General features: G+C 36.1%; 1 long non-coding RNA gene across 1 annotated transcript in view; it reads right to left on the bottom strand.

Annotated features, from left to right (window-relative positions):
* Nucleotides 1–1,363: 1,363 nt before the first annotated feature.
* Nucleotides 1,364–16,051, bottom strand: part of LOC104006982 (uncharacterized) — a 32,700-nt gene continuing 18,012 nt past the window's right edge. Inside the window, exon 3 of the long non-coding RNA XR_681021.3 lies at nucleotides 1,364–4,150. This is a non-coding gene — a long non-coding RNA (uncharacterized LOC104006982). The remainder of the gene's footprint in view (nucleotides 4,151–16,051) is intronic.

Raw genomic sequence — 16,051 nt, 5'->3', positions numbered from 1 at the left:
CCAGACCAAACGACTTTTATCCAGGTGGACCCTTCGGGGGTACTGGGTCACCTGCAGGGTAACCGGGCAGGATCTCAGATTTGGTGACCGTCCCAGAAGCTGGGGAGAAGGTGCCGCCAGAGAGTGAGCGGAAATCTCCCTTGGAGGCCTGGAGGCAGCAATACGAACCCCTCAAGCCGGGAGAGGGCACCCTGGCTGGCTGGGGCCGGCAGCGCTGCAGCCTCGCGGCCGCAGGTGAAGATGCGCTCCCGCTGGGCATGCGCGCCCCCTGGGGCCAGGAGCAGGTGGGAGGTTCCTACCTTCCGCCCCAGCACCGCCTGAGGTCAGAGGGACTGTCCTTTCTTGCACTGCCCAATTTGTCAAGGTCCCGTATCGAATAAATAGCTGTCTCCCCAGACCTTTATACTGACTAATCCAAATAAATCGCAGTCACTTTTACTGTGCGTTTCAGCGGGCAGCCTGGCTTTAATGGCTCTGCCTCCTAGACCTCCGGGGGAGACTCGCCGCGGCCTCTGCGAGATCGTCAGCTCCCCTGGCTGGCCTCAGAGCCTCAGCCTCCCCTCTGGGTTTCGTGGGGTCACTGGGAGCGGTCGCAGCCCATCCCCTGCACGCTGGCACTATCTGCTGACTGGAGTTTCCCTCTGGGGTTCCCAGGGTTAAAAGCGAGGGTAAAGCCTCCCATCTTCAATGTGCGCCTGTCTAATGTGGGCTCTCCTCTGAGATCTTGTTTACTCCCTACCTTTCCACCCTCTTCCCCTGCTCCTCTAAACCTCAGAAATTCGAATTATCTTCCCCATTCCACTTAAACCCCTTCGGCCAATCAATCCGGATGTTACCGATTTCCTCTGGGATATTTAAAGCTTTGATCCGCAGGCTTACAGCTCCATCTTACGCACTCCCATCTTTCCCCTCTGGGATCCCTCTAGATGCCTGCTCAAAATACCTGCTGGCGCCAGAGGAAATTCACATGTAACAGATACCCAGCGGGTGTGAAACCAGCACTCTGCTTCCAGGGTCGTTTTCCTCCTCACCTTCCCCATCAAATTGTCGATTAGTGAGTGCTAACACTAGGCATTACTGTGAATCATGAGTGCGGGGCTGGAAGATATGGAACCGCTTTAATAGAGCCGATGATTGCTAACTTACACGTGGCATCGCGCACTCCACCCTCCCCTACTCGGGGCAACCCTGGGTGCCCGACGTCTGTAAAATTAATATGAGCCCCAGGATTGGTCCGCAGGTAGCTTTTGTAAAGGGGTCCAGAATGACTTCAAGCAAATTTCAAGATATCTAAAGTAAAAGATAATTATTCACTTGCTTCTAAAACTGTTACTGAAGTAGAAAAAAAAATCAGAGGAAAGCAGTAAATCTCACTCATTTTATTTTGGTGAAAACAAACTACTAGGAAGATTTAACAGGTAACATCAATTTTGCAATGAATTTATTCCAGATATGTTTTATATTTCATATATAAGGTGAATTATCCATGAAAACAACCACTTTATATGAATGCAGATGTCCAGGATGTTGAAAAAAATGAAATTGGCTTCAGAGAGAAACAGTAAATATAAAGGGAGACACACTTTCCCTCCCTAAACATTTGCAAGAGTGTCAGGTAGGTTTTATTTGAGCAAATAACCTTATTGTAATATTTCTTTTCAAAAAAGCAAAAACTGGTAGTCCATTCATAAAACTTTTTTATTGTTGTTGTATTTTCTCATTCAATTTGTTTAATATCTGATCTTTTTCAAATTTTACAATTTACAAATCATTTGCCATACATGTGATTGTCATCAAAACTGTTGAACTTTATAAAATACTGAAAAAAAGTATGTGTTGTGTTTATATTTCTACACATTTGAATTTCTTGGGGAGATAGTGGATAATCCCCAGTGGTTTTATTTGAAAATCTCACCTGACAATTTTCTTTCAGAGGAGGTGTGGCTCTGGAGTTGTTTCTGCCTGGCTCTGTCTTTGTGCTGCTGACCAGAGCTCTAGGCTCTCAGTAGAAGCTCACAGAATTCCTTTTGATTGATGGCGAGGGGTGATGGCCTACGCAAAGGTCTCTACTTCCAACTTCCCTGTCTTCTATGGCAGCTCCAGATTAGCTCAGTGGGTGTGGGGTGGAATTTTCAGTCAAGATGCATGATGCCTCACGGTTTGCTTTCTACTATAGCATCACTCTTATGGTTAAGAACTTCTGGAATGCTGTTGAGCAGTTTCCCCATTATCGATTTTGGAGATCTTGGCCTATGTTATTTAGAGATGGATTTTAAACAGTGATAAAGATAAGGTACAGATTTACACTGAGAGTTAGTAAGATCTTCCTTTGGAAAAAGATCTACCACATTTCAGAGGTTTGGAGCTGTTAGTTGAGCCAAGAATGACATATAATTTTTGTTACTTGAGGTCTTTCTTGTTTATCAAGTTTTCCAGTTTGCTTTTCTGCCAAACAGAAATGGCAGAAAACATCAGCATATGAAAATTTTAACTAGAAGACAATATCATCTAGGTTCTGGGAAAGCTAGGATGATTTTAAGGAGAATACCAGGGAGAACATAAGAAATACTTTACAAATTACATTTAGATGTCAGTGTTATAATTGTTGTTTCCTGAACCTTTTAGAGAACTTGAGGGAGGAACTAGGAGCAGGAGGGAGTTTCTTAGGATTATCCAATTAGATTTCTAAGTTGTCCATTATAGATTTTTTGTTTGTTTGAGACAGGGTCTTGCTCTGTCACCCAGACTAAAGTGCAGTGGTGCAATCACAGCTCACTGCAGCCTCAACCTCCTGGCCTCAAGGATTCTCCCACCTTAGCCTTCCCAGGAGCACACTATCATGGTTGGCTAATTTTTGTATTTTTAGAAAAGATAGGGTTTCACCATGTTGCCTAGGCTGGTCTTGAAGTCCCGGGCTCAAGCGATCCACCTGCCTCGACCTCCCAAAGTGCTGGGATTACAGGCACGAGCCAACAAGCCCGCATATGGAATGTATTTGATGGTTTAATTGTGCAAGGTCGGTTAAACTGATTGGATTTTCTCACTCCAGAGTTTGGTAGGTGGCAGAGCATAACACTGTTGTTTGAGATATTAACATCCTAAAAATAAGTCACTTTTTGATAACACCTAAGGTAAAATTATTAGCTTCAGGTTAATAAAGCATGAAAACAAAGTTTCATTTTGTTAAAGCTGAGGTAAGTTATTATAGCATTAGAACAGACAAAAGGCAACAACAAATGAATGGGGAATAAAATATTAAGATCAAAACAATAATTTAATGCCAATTGTGATGATTGTATCACTTTTGATTATCTTCTTTTGAAAGTAAAATTTTAAAAAGTGTATTTTACTTTGTAACTCTCAGTATTTGTTTTTTAAGGGAGAGATTAAGAAAACCCTTAAAAACAGTTTTGAAATACAGGAATTACATTATCAAAAAAGTACAGCCAACAGTAGTTTTCTAGTGAATTTGTGTAGGAAATTAAGTAGGTAATGGTGCCTCCAAATAACAAATCTAACCTCAGATAATTATTCAAGCCTCCTCTCCATGTTTTCACCAGAAACCTCTTGCTCACTGGCAGTCACTCCTATTCTCCTCTCCTGACCCCAGCCCTATACAATCACTAAACTATTTTGTCTTTACAGATTTGCCTACTTTAGAATTTCATATAAATTGAATAATACAATTTGTGGTCCTTGATGGCTGGCTTCTTTCACTTAGCATATGTTTTTGAAGTTCATACATGTTGTAGCATGTATCAGTAATTTATCCTTTTTAATGGCTGAATAATATTCCATTGAATGGATGCACTGCATTTTGTTTATTCATGCATCAGTTGGTGGGCATTTTGGTTGTTTCCATTTTTTGACTATTATGAATAATGCTGCTGTGAACATTCATATCCAAGTTTTTGTGTTCTCCGCCTTGATTGTGTAGATAGTGCCATGCATGGCTTGGTCTGTATGTCCATGTGAGATTATGAAAATTTGCTCTCTACCTTGAAAGAAATAGAATTCTAACCCAAGTTTTTCCTGTTCATTTACCAGGCTGAGAGTTGTTTTCTCTGATACGTGCATGTGGTTTATCTCTAAGAAGTACCATCGGAATGAAGAGTTGTCTATTTATTTGAACCAGTTGGAAACAAGGGATCTAGGAAACAGAAAAATATTTGTTTTGTTTGAAGATAGGCAAATTAATATAACTAACCAAATTAAGTTACTTTCAAGTGTTAGGAACTAACTATGTTTGCTTATGGACTTTCCATCTGGTACAATTTGGATGATTATTTTTTGATTCTGCTAATCCCTAACTCTTGGATGCTTGCTATTGTAATTCCTATGCAGAAGGCTCCCGATTTACAATGGTTTAACTGAACAATTTTTCAATTTTACAATGGTGTGAAAGCAATATACATTCAGTAGAAACCACACTTTGAATTTCGAGTTTTGATCTTTTCCTGGCCTAGCAATGCACAGTAGGATACCCTCTTCTGACACTGGGCAGTGGCAGCAAACTGCAGCTCCCAGGCAGCCACGATCACAACAGTAAACAACAGATACTACACAGTGCACTGTAGTCAATAAATTACATGAGATATTTAACACTCTATTATAAAATCGGCTTTGCATTAGATAATTTTGCCCAACTGTAGGCTAATGTCAGGGTTCTGAGCACACTTAAGGTAGACTAGGCTAAACTATGCTATTTGGCATATTAGGTGTATTAAGTGCATTTTCAACTTATGATAGTTTCAGCTTACAATGGGTTCATCGGAAGGTAACTCCCATCTTAAGTCAAGGAGCATCTGTATTCCCATAGAATATGCATCTTACACTTTAGGTAGTGTTCTATTCCATTTGGTAAGCATAGTTTCTTTAACCTTTTTTTGGTTTGATCCTATCAAGGAATATCTAATTTCTATGGCAGCAGGCTTATTTGTTTTTGTTTGTGTGTGTGTGTTTTTAGGAGGTTTAGCAGAATACTTCTGGTATTCTGTCTTGCAATGGTGACGAATCTGGCTCACCATGTATTTTAAAACAATTAATGTTTCCAAAGTAGAACTCCAGGGACATAACATGGTATGATGTTGGATTGTATGAATGGCTGTTAGCACTTATACATGTTCTCTGTAAAAAGGGGTTATACATTCATCCAACAGATATTTATTGATTTCCAACTATAGCTATTAAAATCTCTGCTTTAGGATATTATAAAAGTGTTATTTATTACACAGATTCACCTAGCATCTCTTAGACTATCTGAGACCTTTTGGAACTCAAAAATTACATGGAACATGATCTGTAGCACACAGCAGTTCACTATCTTTGAAATAACGAATGTAATTCCAACTGAATTAAGGTTTACATTGCGCAGAGTTAATTATAGAGCTAGTGGTTATTACTACATAGTTAATACACATTAATAATTGCAGATAATTCAGAAAACTTACTTTGGTAGGATCAGCAACACTTTTGCAAAAATCTCAACATATATCATTTGTTTTGTTTGTTTGTTTTTTGTATTTTTTTTGAGATGAGTCTCACTCTGTCGCCCAGGCTGGAGTGCAGTGGCGTAATCTCAGCTCACTGCAACCTCTGCCTCCCTGGTTCAAGCGATTCTCCTGCCTCAGCTTTCAGGGAGCTGGGACTACAGGCACATGCCACCACACCCAACTAATTTTTGTATTTTTTGTAGAGATGGGGTTTCGCCATGTTGGCCAGGCTGGTCTTGAACTCCTGACCTCAGGTGATCCGCCTGCCTCGGCCTCCCAAAGTGCTGGGATTACAGACGTGAGCCACTGCGCTTGGCCAAAAATCTCAACATATATAATGTTTCAAATAAAATAAAGTGGATCTCTTTCAATTAGCAAGAAAGAATCTTAGACAGATTCTAGTTATTCAGGCAGCTATGGCGTCAGGGTTAAAATAATAACCCCTGAAAAAGATGTCATTGACTGTTTTATAATCTCAGCAATCCAGATCCAGTATTTATATTTTGTTTGAAAGAGAACATGGGCTTTCCTGAACTGTGTAAGCTGTACAGTTAATGCAATAAGATTCAACAGGATTTTAGAGCTTTCCAATTCCCTTTCTCTCATGTGTGATCTTGATTAAATGCATCTATGTTCTAAACCTTGATGCAAGCTTTATCCCTTACCTTGAAGTCTCTTTTTAAAAACTTGTATAGGCAAGAAGTGTGTTTTGGAATTGGGTACAGTTAGTTGTCTGAGTCAGAATTTTAAACATGGCAGCATGGTTCTTGCAGTATGGAGTTCAGGTGAGGATACTTCACTCAGTTGACATCTTAATGGCTAAAGCTTTTTACTGTTTTGTCCTGACTAGCACTTCAAAAGATACTCTACACAGCAAACATTCCCTTAAGTGTTGGAAAGCTTGGTTCCAAGTGTGCTTCTACATGGAACCAAGGATATTTGGGTGTTGAATACTGTAGGAAGGTTCTTTGGTGCAATGAAGAATGTCGGAACTATTTGACAATGTACTTGGGCACACCAGACATAGGATTCTTCATTGCACAATTATTCTCTAGCAATTTTCTTTGCAAGAAAAGAGACCTGACTTTCTTTCATGGATATAAATAAACTTAATATTTCTTATAGCTGTGCATATTTATCTTCTTAATGACACAAATTTATAACATAAATATGTTATTTACATATCCCAGGACAAGTAGCAATTTATAACATAAATATGTTATTTACACATCACAGGACAAGTAGCATCTTGACAAACTGTCCTCAGAATAGAATACAGTAACTAATAGAATACAGTAATTAATCTTTGTGTGTGTGTGTGTGAAAACAAACACTTCTTTAATAATGACTTTTGAAAAAAATGATGAAAAGTTATAAATGAACAATCAGTGTTCAAATGAGGTTTCTGTGATTTCTATAAATGCATAGCATCTTACAAACACTATAAATTAGTTGGTGGATATTTAATATGATAGAAACTATTCCATCTGAATTTTCTAGGGAGGTCAAAGTTACTTTGGTATTGTAACTCTTTTAAGCCAAATTAATTGGGTTATGTTTTCTTTTTTTTTCTTTTTCAACTTTTATTTTAGGTTCAGGGGATACATGTGCAGATTTATTACATGGGCAAATTTCATGTTGTTAGGATTTGTTGCATAAATGATTTTGTCACCGAGATAGTGAGTACAGTACCCAAAAGGTAGTTTTTTTAACTTCTCCCTCCTCCCCCACTCCACCTTCAAGTAGGCCCCAATGTTTGTTGTTTCCCTCTTTGCACTCAATGTTTACCCCCCATTTACAAGTGAGAACATGTGGTATTTGGTTATTTGTTCCTGCATCATTAATTCACTTAGGATAATGGCCTCCAGCTGTGTCTATGTTGCTGCAAAGGTCATTTAATTCTTTGTTATGGCTGCGTAGTATTCCATGGTATATATGTGCCACTTTTTCTTTAGCTAGTCCACCATTGATGGGCATCTAGATTGATTCCATGTCTTTGCTATTATGAATAATGCTGTGATGAACATACATGTGCATGTGTCTTTTTAAACTATAGGTATTTTGACATTAGTAGTATGCAAATCACTTTCTAAAACCATTGTATAGACTGTCTAATGGTTTCCAGTTAAACTTAAAAGACACAAAGATAAGTGAATAAATAAGAGAATGAATGATGGAATAAATATACTATAAAATCCAGATGTCTGTTGTCTTTGCAGGAGGGAAGAAAAAATTTACCATGGACTTTTGAATCTAATTAGGAAATTTGCATTTTATCATCTTCTCTCTTGTTTCCTTGCACTGTAAGAATACAAGTTACTATTATTACTACCTGGACACTTAAACAGTTTGGGCTCTTTTACTATACAGGCTTTCAAGGCTCATGTTCTAGGGAAGAGGGAATGAATACTTGGAAGATGAGCACGTATCTCATTGGGAATTTAAAATGTTTTAGTTTAATTCTTTTGTAGATTCTGTGATAATGGGTGGGGGCTGGATCTTGATGAAAATACAGAGGACAAAGCAACTGTCATAAACACTGATCTTCTCACTTTAGGAACCTGAGCTCTATTATTGTCTAAAAGCATGAGTGCCCAGTAAATGTCCAATGATTGCTTGAATAATTACTATGCGTTCAGATATACAACTCTGTGCTTTTGTGTGTGCACATGTGTGTGAAAAAAGGAGATATAAAAGAACTTGAACTTGCCACTCTGTAGTAACTAACAAAATTAGGTACATAGTGCTCAATATAAAATTTCATATTTAGGATTGTTAGAAGAATAAACAGAAAGAGAATTATTAAATTGTTAATTTTGTAATAGGAGACAGAATAAACTCAGTTTTCACTATAGTACAGTATTCTTTTAGCAGCAATCCTTACAAAATATCAACTGAAAATCAATTACATAATTTATCCTTCAAGGAAAGAGCTCATATCTTTGGTTTCTATTACTCCTGAGTTTTTATTGTCTTTGTATATTTAAAAGATGGGCTAGGACATCAATGGACAAGTCCTTGGAACATTAAAAACTATTATTCTAATTTCCTTCTTTTAAAAATATGCATATTTAATCTATTTTGGAACAATTTGGAAATTCAGGAAGCATAAAGTAACAGATAATTATAACCATGACTCAATTCTGATTAAATGTCATAATATGACTATCTTTCTTTTTTTAATGGTTGCCTCTTCAATGTGCTAAGTAATGAACACCTTCTATACATTACACATACAACAGAAAGATTACAGGATCTCATTGTGCAAAATTGGTATAAATGAATGCCTCTTAAACTTCTGCTACTTTGCATGGATAAACAGAAATAATAACAAGTATAACAAATAGACCAACATTTCTTCTTTTATTTTGAAATTGAGGGAAATATGTCCAGCTGGTGGTAAGAGCTACACATTGTTTTATTTCAGAGGAAATGGAACTTTAAAGAGTTATCTGTGTTCCTTTGGGTTGTAAAACTTTCAAAATATGTACTAAAACAAGAAATAATAAATTATTGTTGTATACAGTTCTTTTTTCCTAGGAAAGAACAGTGGAAAGCTGAGAAATTATTCAGTTCAATTGAATCACTCTTATGAAATAAAAAATGCCGCCCTAAGAAACTGTGACTTTTATTTCAGATAACCCAAACCTGTCAGGGTGAACCCAATCTACACCATCACTTAAAGCTGACAGGAAAAAAATGTATACCATAACTTTTAGTTTAAAAAAATACCACTATGTATGTTTTTATAAATTATTCAAGTCAGAATTAAAAAATTATGTATCATTCAATATTAACTGAACAATTCAGAATAGCAGGTTTTTGTAGTTAATATTTGTACAAGCTTCTAATAATTATTAAAATGGCCTTTATTTGTTTTTTCTTGCCACTGACCTATAGGATATACTAAAAGAAGACAGATCAGTCTCTCTCCTGATAAGAAGAGTCACCAAGAGAAACATCTGCAACAACTAGGTTGTGAGGAATTTCTTTTTTAAATGTACATAAAAATATGTTAATGTACACTGCCTTGGGTAGATGAGATGTGTTATTTCTTTAATAAGTTTGCAAACATTTACAGAAAAACAGTTAACATAGGTACTTGCTTCTTTATTTTTTGTAAAGAAAGGAATTAGTAAAAATAGAAGTTCCAGAAAATGCTAATTTCTTAGAATAAGATCTGTTTAAATTTTTCCAGTGCATAACAAAACACTTAAAACATTTTTTCAAACATTAAATTTAACATACTATGTTTTAGAAAATATGTGAAAGCAACCTGGATTTAGAGGGTTTAGATCAAGCCTTTGAAGTATCTTAAATCTCCTTGAGACCTAAAAGACTTGTTTATAACTAACAGTTGCTTTGTAAAAACAACATTATGAGATGTTTGAAAATTTTCTTGTTAAATTTTTATAAGAATATTTCGGTTGGGGAAGGAAGCATCTGTATTGCAAGATGATTTCTATTATTGATTTATTTAATCTCAGGAATGGAGAACAGGATGCCTTGCAGGGAAGTTTATCTGTGACTTGTAAACATGAAGCGACTAAAAATATGGAAAGTTCTATCATCTTTGGATGGGCCTAATAATTTCTCATTATGAGTATAAGACTAGTGATATGGCATGTTTAGCAGATTTTTGTGTGTCTTTTTTTTTGTAAGACTACTGGAACTTAATCCTGGTTCACCCAAGTTTGAGAGTACACTGTGAGACTATTGAACAGATCAAACCCACTAACATGTAATTTTCTCCCAAGTTTTGCTTTTAAAGTGATCAGAATTTATTTAAAACAGATTGACATAAGAAACTTATTTGGAAATAAAGTCTGCATTAGTATTTGGGACTATTGATAGGGAGAGAATTTTTTTCTAAGAAAAACATTTCACTGTCTTGTTGTATAATAGAAGAGAGTTTTTCACATTTGCTCTGTGCCTCACTCACTCTTGGCTATGTACTTTTGTAACATTGTCAGACTTTGCAAGAGAAGGCCAAGGAACAGAGGGAGATTCAACAAAGATACCACATTCCAAAATGCCGAGTTCTTATTTCTCTACTATGAATTAGTCTGCTAGTCATTTATTTCACTAATTAAGTCCTCCAGGAAAATGTGAACTTAAATTTGTACAGCTGTTGAATCCTAAAGTGATAAAACAGTTAGGTTTTAATTAAGAGATTTAGTAGATGGTTCAATATACTTTGCATGTTACTTATATTATTAATATATACTTTAGTATATATTAATACTAATATAAATATATTTAATAAACATATAAATATATTTAATATTAATACATTATCTAAATCTATTTAATGTATATTAATATATTATCTAAATATATAAATATAGATGAATTGCACTTATTTTTTCTCTGTTCGATCACATACACATTCTAGAATTTTCAGAATTGGTTGCAGTGACCCCCATCGTTTTCCTCCTATTTTCTCTAGATTCATTATTCAGACTATTAACTTATAGTCTCCAATACTTTGTCCTTACATCTCAATAATAAATGTATTTTGATCTATTTCTTTCTTTAGATTTTGAGGGCTTTATTATTACAGGGTAATAGTCCTAGATTTCTTAATATTTTGGGAATTCTATCATGAAATTACTGAGTGATTTGGGGAAAGCTATTTTTTTGGGAAGAATTGCTTTGCATTTGGTGTTTAGTTCTGTGTTTTTAGTCCTAAACCCTATACTCATGACAAATTGGACATATTTGTGCTTATGTTGAAAAAACTGAATTGAGATTAATCTTTTTCTTTTTTTTTTTTTTCTTTTTTAGACAATCTTGCTCTGTCACCCAGGCTGGAATGCAGTGGCACGATCTTGGCCCACTGCAACCTTTGCCTCCCTGGTTCAAGTGATTCTTCTGCCTCAGTCTGCTGAGGCAGAAGTAACTGGGATTATAGGTGTGCACCACCATGCCCGGCTAATTTTTTGTATTTTTAGTAGAGACAGGGTTTCACCATGTTGGCCAGGCTGGTCTTGAACTCCTGACCTCAAGGTGATCCATCTGCCTCAGCCTCCCAAAGTGTTGAGATTATAGGCGTAAGCCACTGTGCCCAGCCCGAATTGAAATTAATCTTATAAGAATTATACTTCTACTTCTCTAAAGAATCAGTGTTTATTGAGTAAATACATTCAGTAAAAAAGGCAGGCTACAAAAAATGCATTAGATATGATGTCATTTTTCTAAAAACAATATACACGTAGGAAAAGATTTAAAAGGATCTACATCAAGGTACTTGGTGGTTTTTAAGGAGATTTCCCTTTGTATATCTGTATTCAGTAATTTTTCTACAGTGAATCTTAATTGATTTTATAAGTACAATAAATTTTAAAAATAATTCATGTTGTGGAATTGAGTATAGAAAGCTAGCCACACTGGATCTTGATAGATTGAGGTAAACTTTATACTTTGTCAGCAGTTAAGTCAGAAGCCACATCCTCATCTGAGAGCTGAAATTGGGTGTGGGGAGGATGATCATAACTCAAGAATTGTTGAGTGCTCATCTTATAAAGAACTCTGGAGCTGCTGCTAGGGAAGTCTTCTCCTCCATCCTATGGATGAGGTCACTGAAGCCCTAGCTATGAGGTCATGAGTCCAAGTTCACATGGCTACATGGCTAAACCTGGTTTTAATAAGTTCTTTTCTTAGAGGTCACAGATTTGTGAAACATTTGCTGCTACGTCAGGTCTGCAGGCCTATGAATATTTAAGAATTTGGGATTCGTGTCTGCATTTAACAATCAGGAGTATTCACATAAAAATCCAGATGTCTAAGTTATCTTGAGAAAAATCTTGAAAAGCCATACTTCATGTTCTTTTCCTAAGGTAACAGGTGGAATGGGACACAGATTGCCCATTTTATGAGGGGCACAAACTTTTGTTCTCCATTGACCTCACAAGAACCACCTGGCCCCGTAGGCCTTGGAATTAGCAACTTATGTATACTGGCCCCAAACAATGAAACAGTGGGAGCGTGATTCTTCATTGATAGTAATTAGGATCACCATTTCTCAGAATGTCTTATTCTCAGAATGCTTCTTTTCTTCCTATACTTCTATGTCATTTGGGAATCATTACTGAAGAATAAAAAAACTCATTACTGAGTTATTATTCAGTAATAATGAAGTTATTATTATAGTGAGAGGGTAATTCCTAAACAATAGCTTGGAGCACTTAGTGTCAGACTAAGTTAGGAAACACAGCTTAAGAATGTGGATTTGTCAATCCTATGATACATGGATAGTCAGAAAAGAGAAAGCAGCAGAGGAGATGGCTCTGGTCCATTGGGCTTTCCTGAGACCAATTTGAGACAGCAGGAGGTAACACTGCCTTTTAAGTGTCTTTTTCCCTTGACTCATAAACCTTCCACTTATATTCATTTATATAGTTATTGATACTTGATTTTTAACTCTCACAGCACCCTGAAGGAAAGCACATGTTTAATCCATAATGTGAAAAATGCATTGCTAAGTCTTGACTTGAGTTCGAAGTCAAGAGGATGTCTTAGCTGTGATGTTATTTCTAGACTATCCCCTCTGAAAGCAAATTATCAAGATTTGTTAGAAATACCTATTCATCTTACTAACCCCTTTCCAAGATGGAAGCGGATTCTGAGATGGATGTTAGCATGACAATTAAGGGTAAATGGCAGGACATTTTACTCAAGAGGCAAAGAAAAGCCATATATGGTTTAAATGGGATGCCAAATAAAGTACTTACTTTTCCCATGCTTTATAATGCTGACACTTACATCTTGAAGACATCGTAAGTTTGGATTTGTTTGGAGGTTCCATTATACATTGTCATACATGCAAAAAATTTTATCCATGCTATAGTTAGAGATTCCAAAGTACTTTTGGTTATTTGATACTTTTCTAGAATAACTCTCATATCTTGGCTCTGAATGACCAAATGCCTTGATTACTGTACATTCATCTTTATAGCTGCATTATTGAGCTTGACCAGTTTTATTTGAAGGAAAATATTAATCTAAGCAGAAGCATTCAGAACATGTGTGTAAATCATTTCTCCCAGTACACATTTGTTTTGTTAACTTTAGTTCTCAGTGTCTCACCAAGCTGCCTCTAGCATCATTTTCTTGTTAATCTAAATAGAGAAGTCTTCTTCAGTCCTGCATGACTGTTTACATAGGCTGTTGATCAATTTTGTTTGATTTTTAAAAGTTGTTATTAAACCTAAAGAGAATACTTAATACTTAAAGCATACCACTTTTAACATCTTTTTCCTGTTTTTATTCCTAATTTAATAATTAGGACATGAGAAACCAACTCCTAAATAGTTTTTGGCTTAAAATCACACACGGTTTTTTTTTTTTTTTTTTTTAACACAATGCTTAGCTATGGCTTTTGGCCAGCGTTTATTCCTTGCATGTCATTTGTGAATGCCTTCAAATAAAAAATGTGCAGAGTTGAATTTATATTTTTGGCCTCAGAGCCAGCATAAAAGCTGTTTCCATTTTAATTTTAAGCTAGTTCTGTAAAGAGATATAATGCTACTTAAATTTTAAACACATCAAGGATCTCATACAGTTAGTATGTGTTATGTTATCACATCTGGTCATTCTTGGCATTAGGATTATTCCTAATGTTTTGCAATGTTCACTACTTGGGCATCCAAAATCTCAATAACAAACCAAGACCCTAAAGGGTCCCTATTAGAGAGCTATTATCAAGAGTAAAGAATAGTATTGAAATACACTTTCGTCTTTAAGACCAGTTTTTAAAGTTTTGGGTTCATGGGTTTCTCTGAGAATCTAATGAAAGCTGTATAGCCTTCTCCAGAAAAATGCACACACAATGGAAAAATCTGAATATTCAGTAAAGCTCTCATCATGTCTCTAAGTTTATAGGTCACAGGTTAGAAAGCCCTGTGACAAACTAATATAGATATATGTTCATAGATTTGTATGTATGCACTGTATATGCTATAGGATATACATATATTTAATTTTTTAAAAACTTCCTTTAAAATCTCCTCAAGTAGTTGAAAGCTCGAAAATCTTGGTTGCTTCTATCTAAGGATTCTTTACTTCTGTAGAAGGCAGGTAGAGGTACTGAGTTTTAGGAATCAATATATTAATAAAATAAGAGCATGTCTAAAACAAGCAACTGACCTAAAGGTAGGTTATCTAACTGCAGCTGTATGACACCATCATACCCTCATCCCTTCAACAGTTTTTGACTTCTAATGTTCATGACATGCCAGTTTTCCAGGTATGCTTATAAAAACAGATATTACATTCATTGTCTTTAGTCACATTCAGATCAACATGTTTCTAATTTTATTTTTGATGTCTTCTTTGGACACAGGAGAAATTGAGAAGTTTGTTGCAGAATTCCAAAGTTCCCAGAAATGTCTTATTAGATTTTTTTATAATTTTCAAGTATTTTGGGTTTTTATATATTTCTTTTTGTTTGTGTTTTCTGTTTTCTTTCTGCTATTGTCAGAAAACATACTGTGCATGATTTCAATCCTGTGGAACTGATTGTAATTTGGTTTTTATATAGCCCATTTAGTTGAATGTTTTAGATGCACTTAGAAAGACTATTCTGCCACTGTTGGTTATAGTGTTCTGCATACGTCAATTAGATCAAGTTGGTTGATATATCTTTACTGACTTTTGTCTCTTTTGTCAATTACTGAAACTGGAGTGTTAAAATCTCCAAATTTAATTGTTGTACTCGGTTGAGTGGTGTTCCTCCAAAATCTATGTCTACCCAGACTTGTGCATGTAACCTTATTTAAAAATAAAATCTTTGCAGGTATAATCAGGTTAAGGTGAAGTGGAGCTGGATTAGGGTGGGCCATAATTCAATGGTTGGTGTCCTTACACACCTAGAGATCTGGACACAGAAGTAAAGGGAAGAAGGCTATGTAAAGAAGGAGGCGTAGATTGAAGTTATGGTCAAGGAATGGCAAGGACTGACAGCAAACACCAGTAGCTTGAAGAAGGAAGGAAGGATCCTTCCCTAGGGCCTTTAAGAGAGCATTTCCCTCTGATACCTTGATTTCAGACTTCTGGTCTCCGTAACGGTAAGACAATAAATTTCTGATGTTTTAGGCACCACCCCCGCCCCCCCAAAAATAAAAGGTGTTAGGATGCAATGATAATTATTTTGACAGATTTCTCTGGAAAGCTTTAAATTTTTTAAAAAGCAAAAATACTCCATCACTATCCTGATAACAATCAACATGTAGTCAGATGCTTTAGCTAGCATAGTCTTACTAATATTTGTATCAATGAGCAGGGTTATAGTATTAACATTTTCAACATGGTAGCAAATATTTGTCCCCTGCACTTCTAATTATAAGGTCAAATTCAAATAAAAGTAAGAACACAAAAATGAGAACCCTCATCCAAATTTCGACGTACATTATTATTTATCAATCATCAATAGACTCTGTGCCAAGCACTGGGCTGGGTGCTGTACCTTTTGAGGATGCAAACGTAGAGTAAAAGCAGCCCTGTCCTCACGGTGCTCTGGACACTGTGCGGGGGAAGACATACAACCAGCGACATCGTAA

Source organism: Pan troglodytes, chromosome 5, assembly GCF_028858775.2.
Source record: "Pan troglodytes isolate AG18354 chromosome 5, NHGRI_mPanTro3-v2.0_pri, whole genome shotgun sequence".
Classification (NCBI taxonomy): Eukaryota; Metazoa; Chordata; class Mammalia; order Primates; family Hominidae; genus Pan; species Pan troglodytes.
This window is presented reverse-complemented; position numbering and strand designations above follow the sequence as displayed.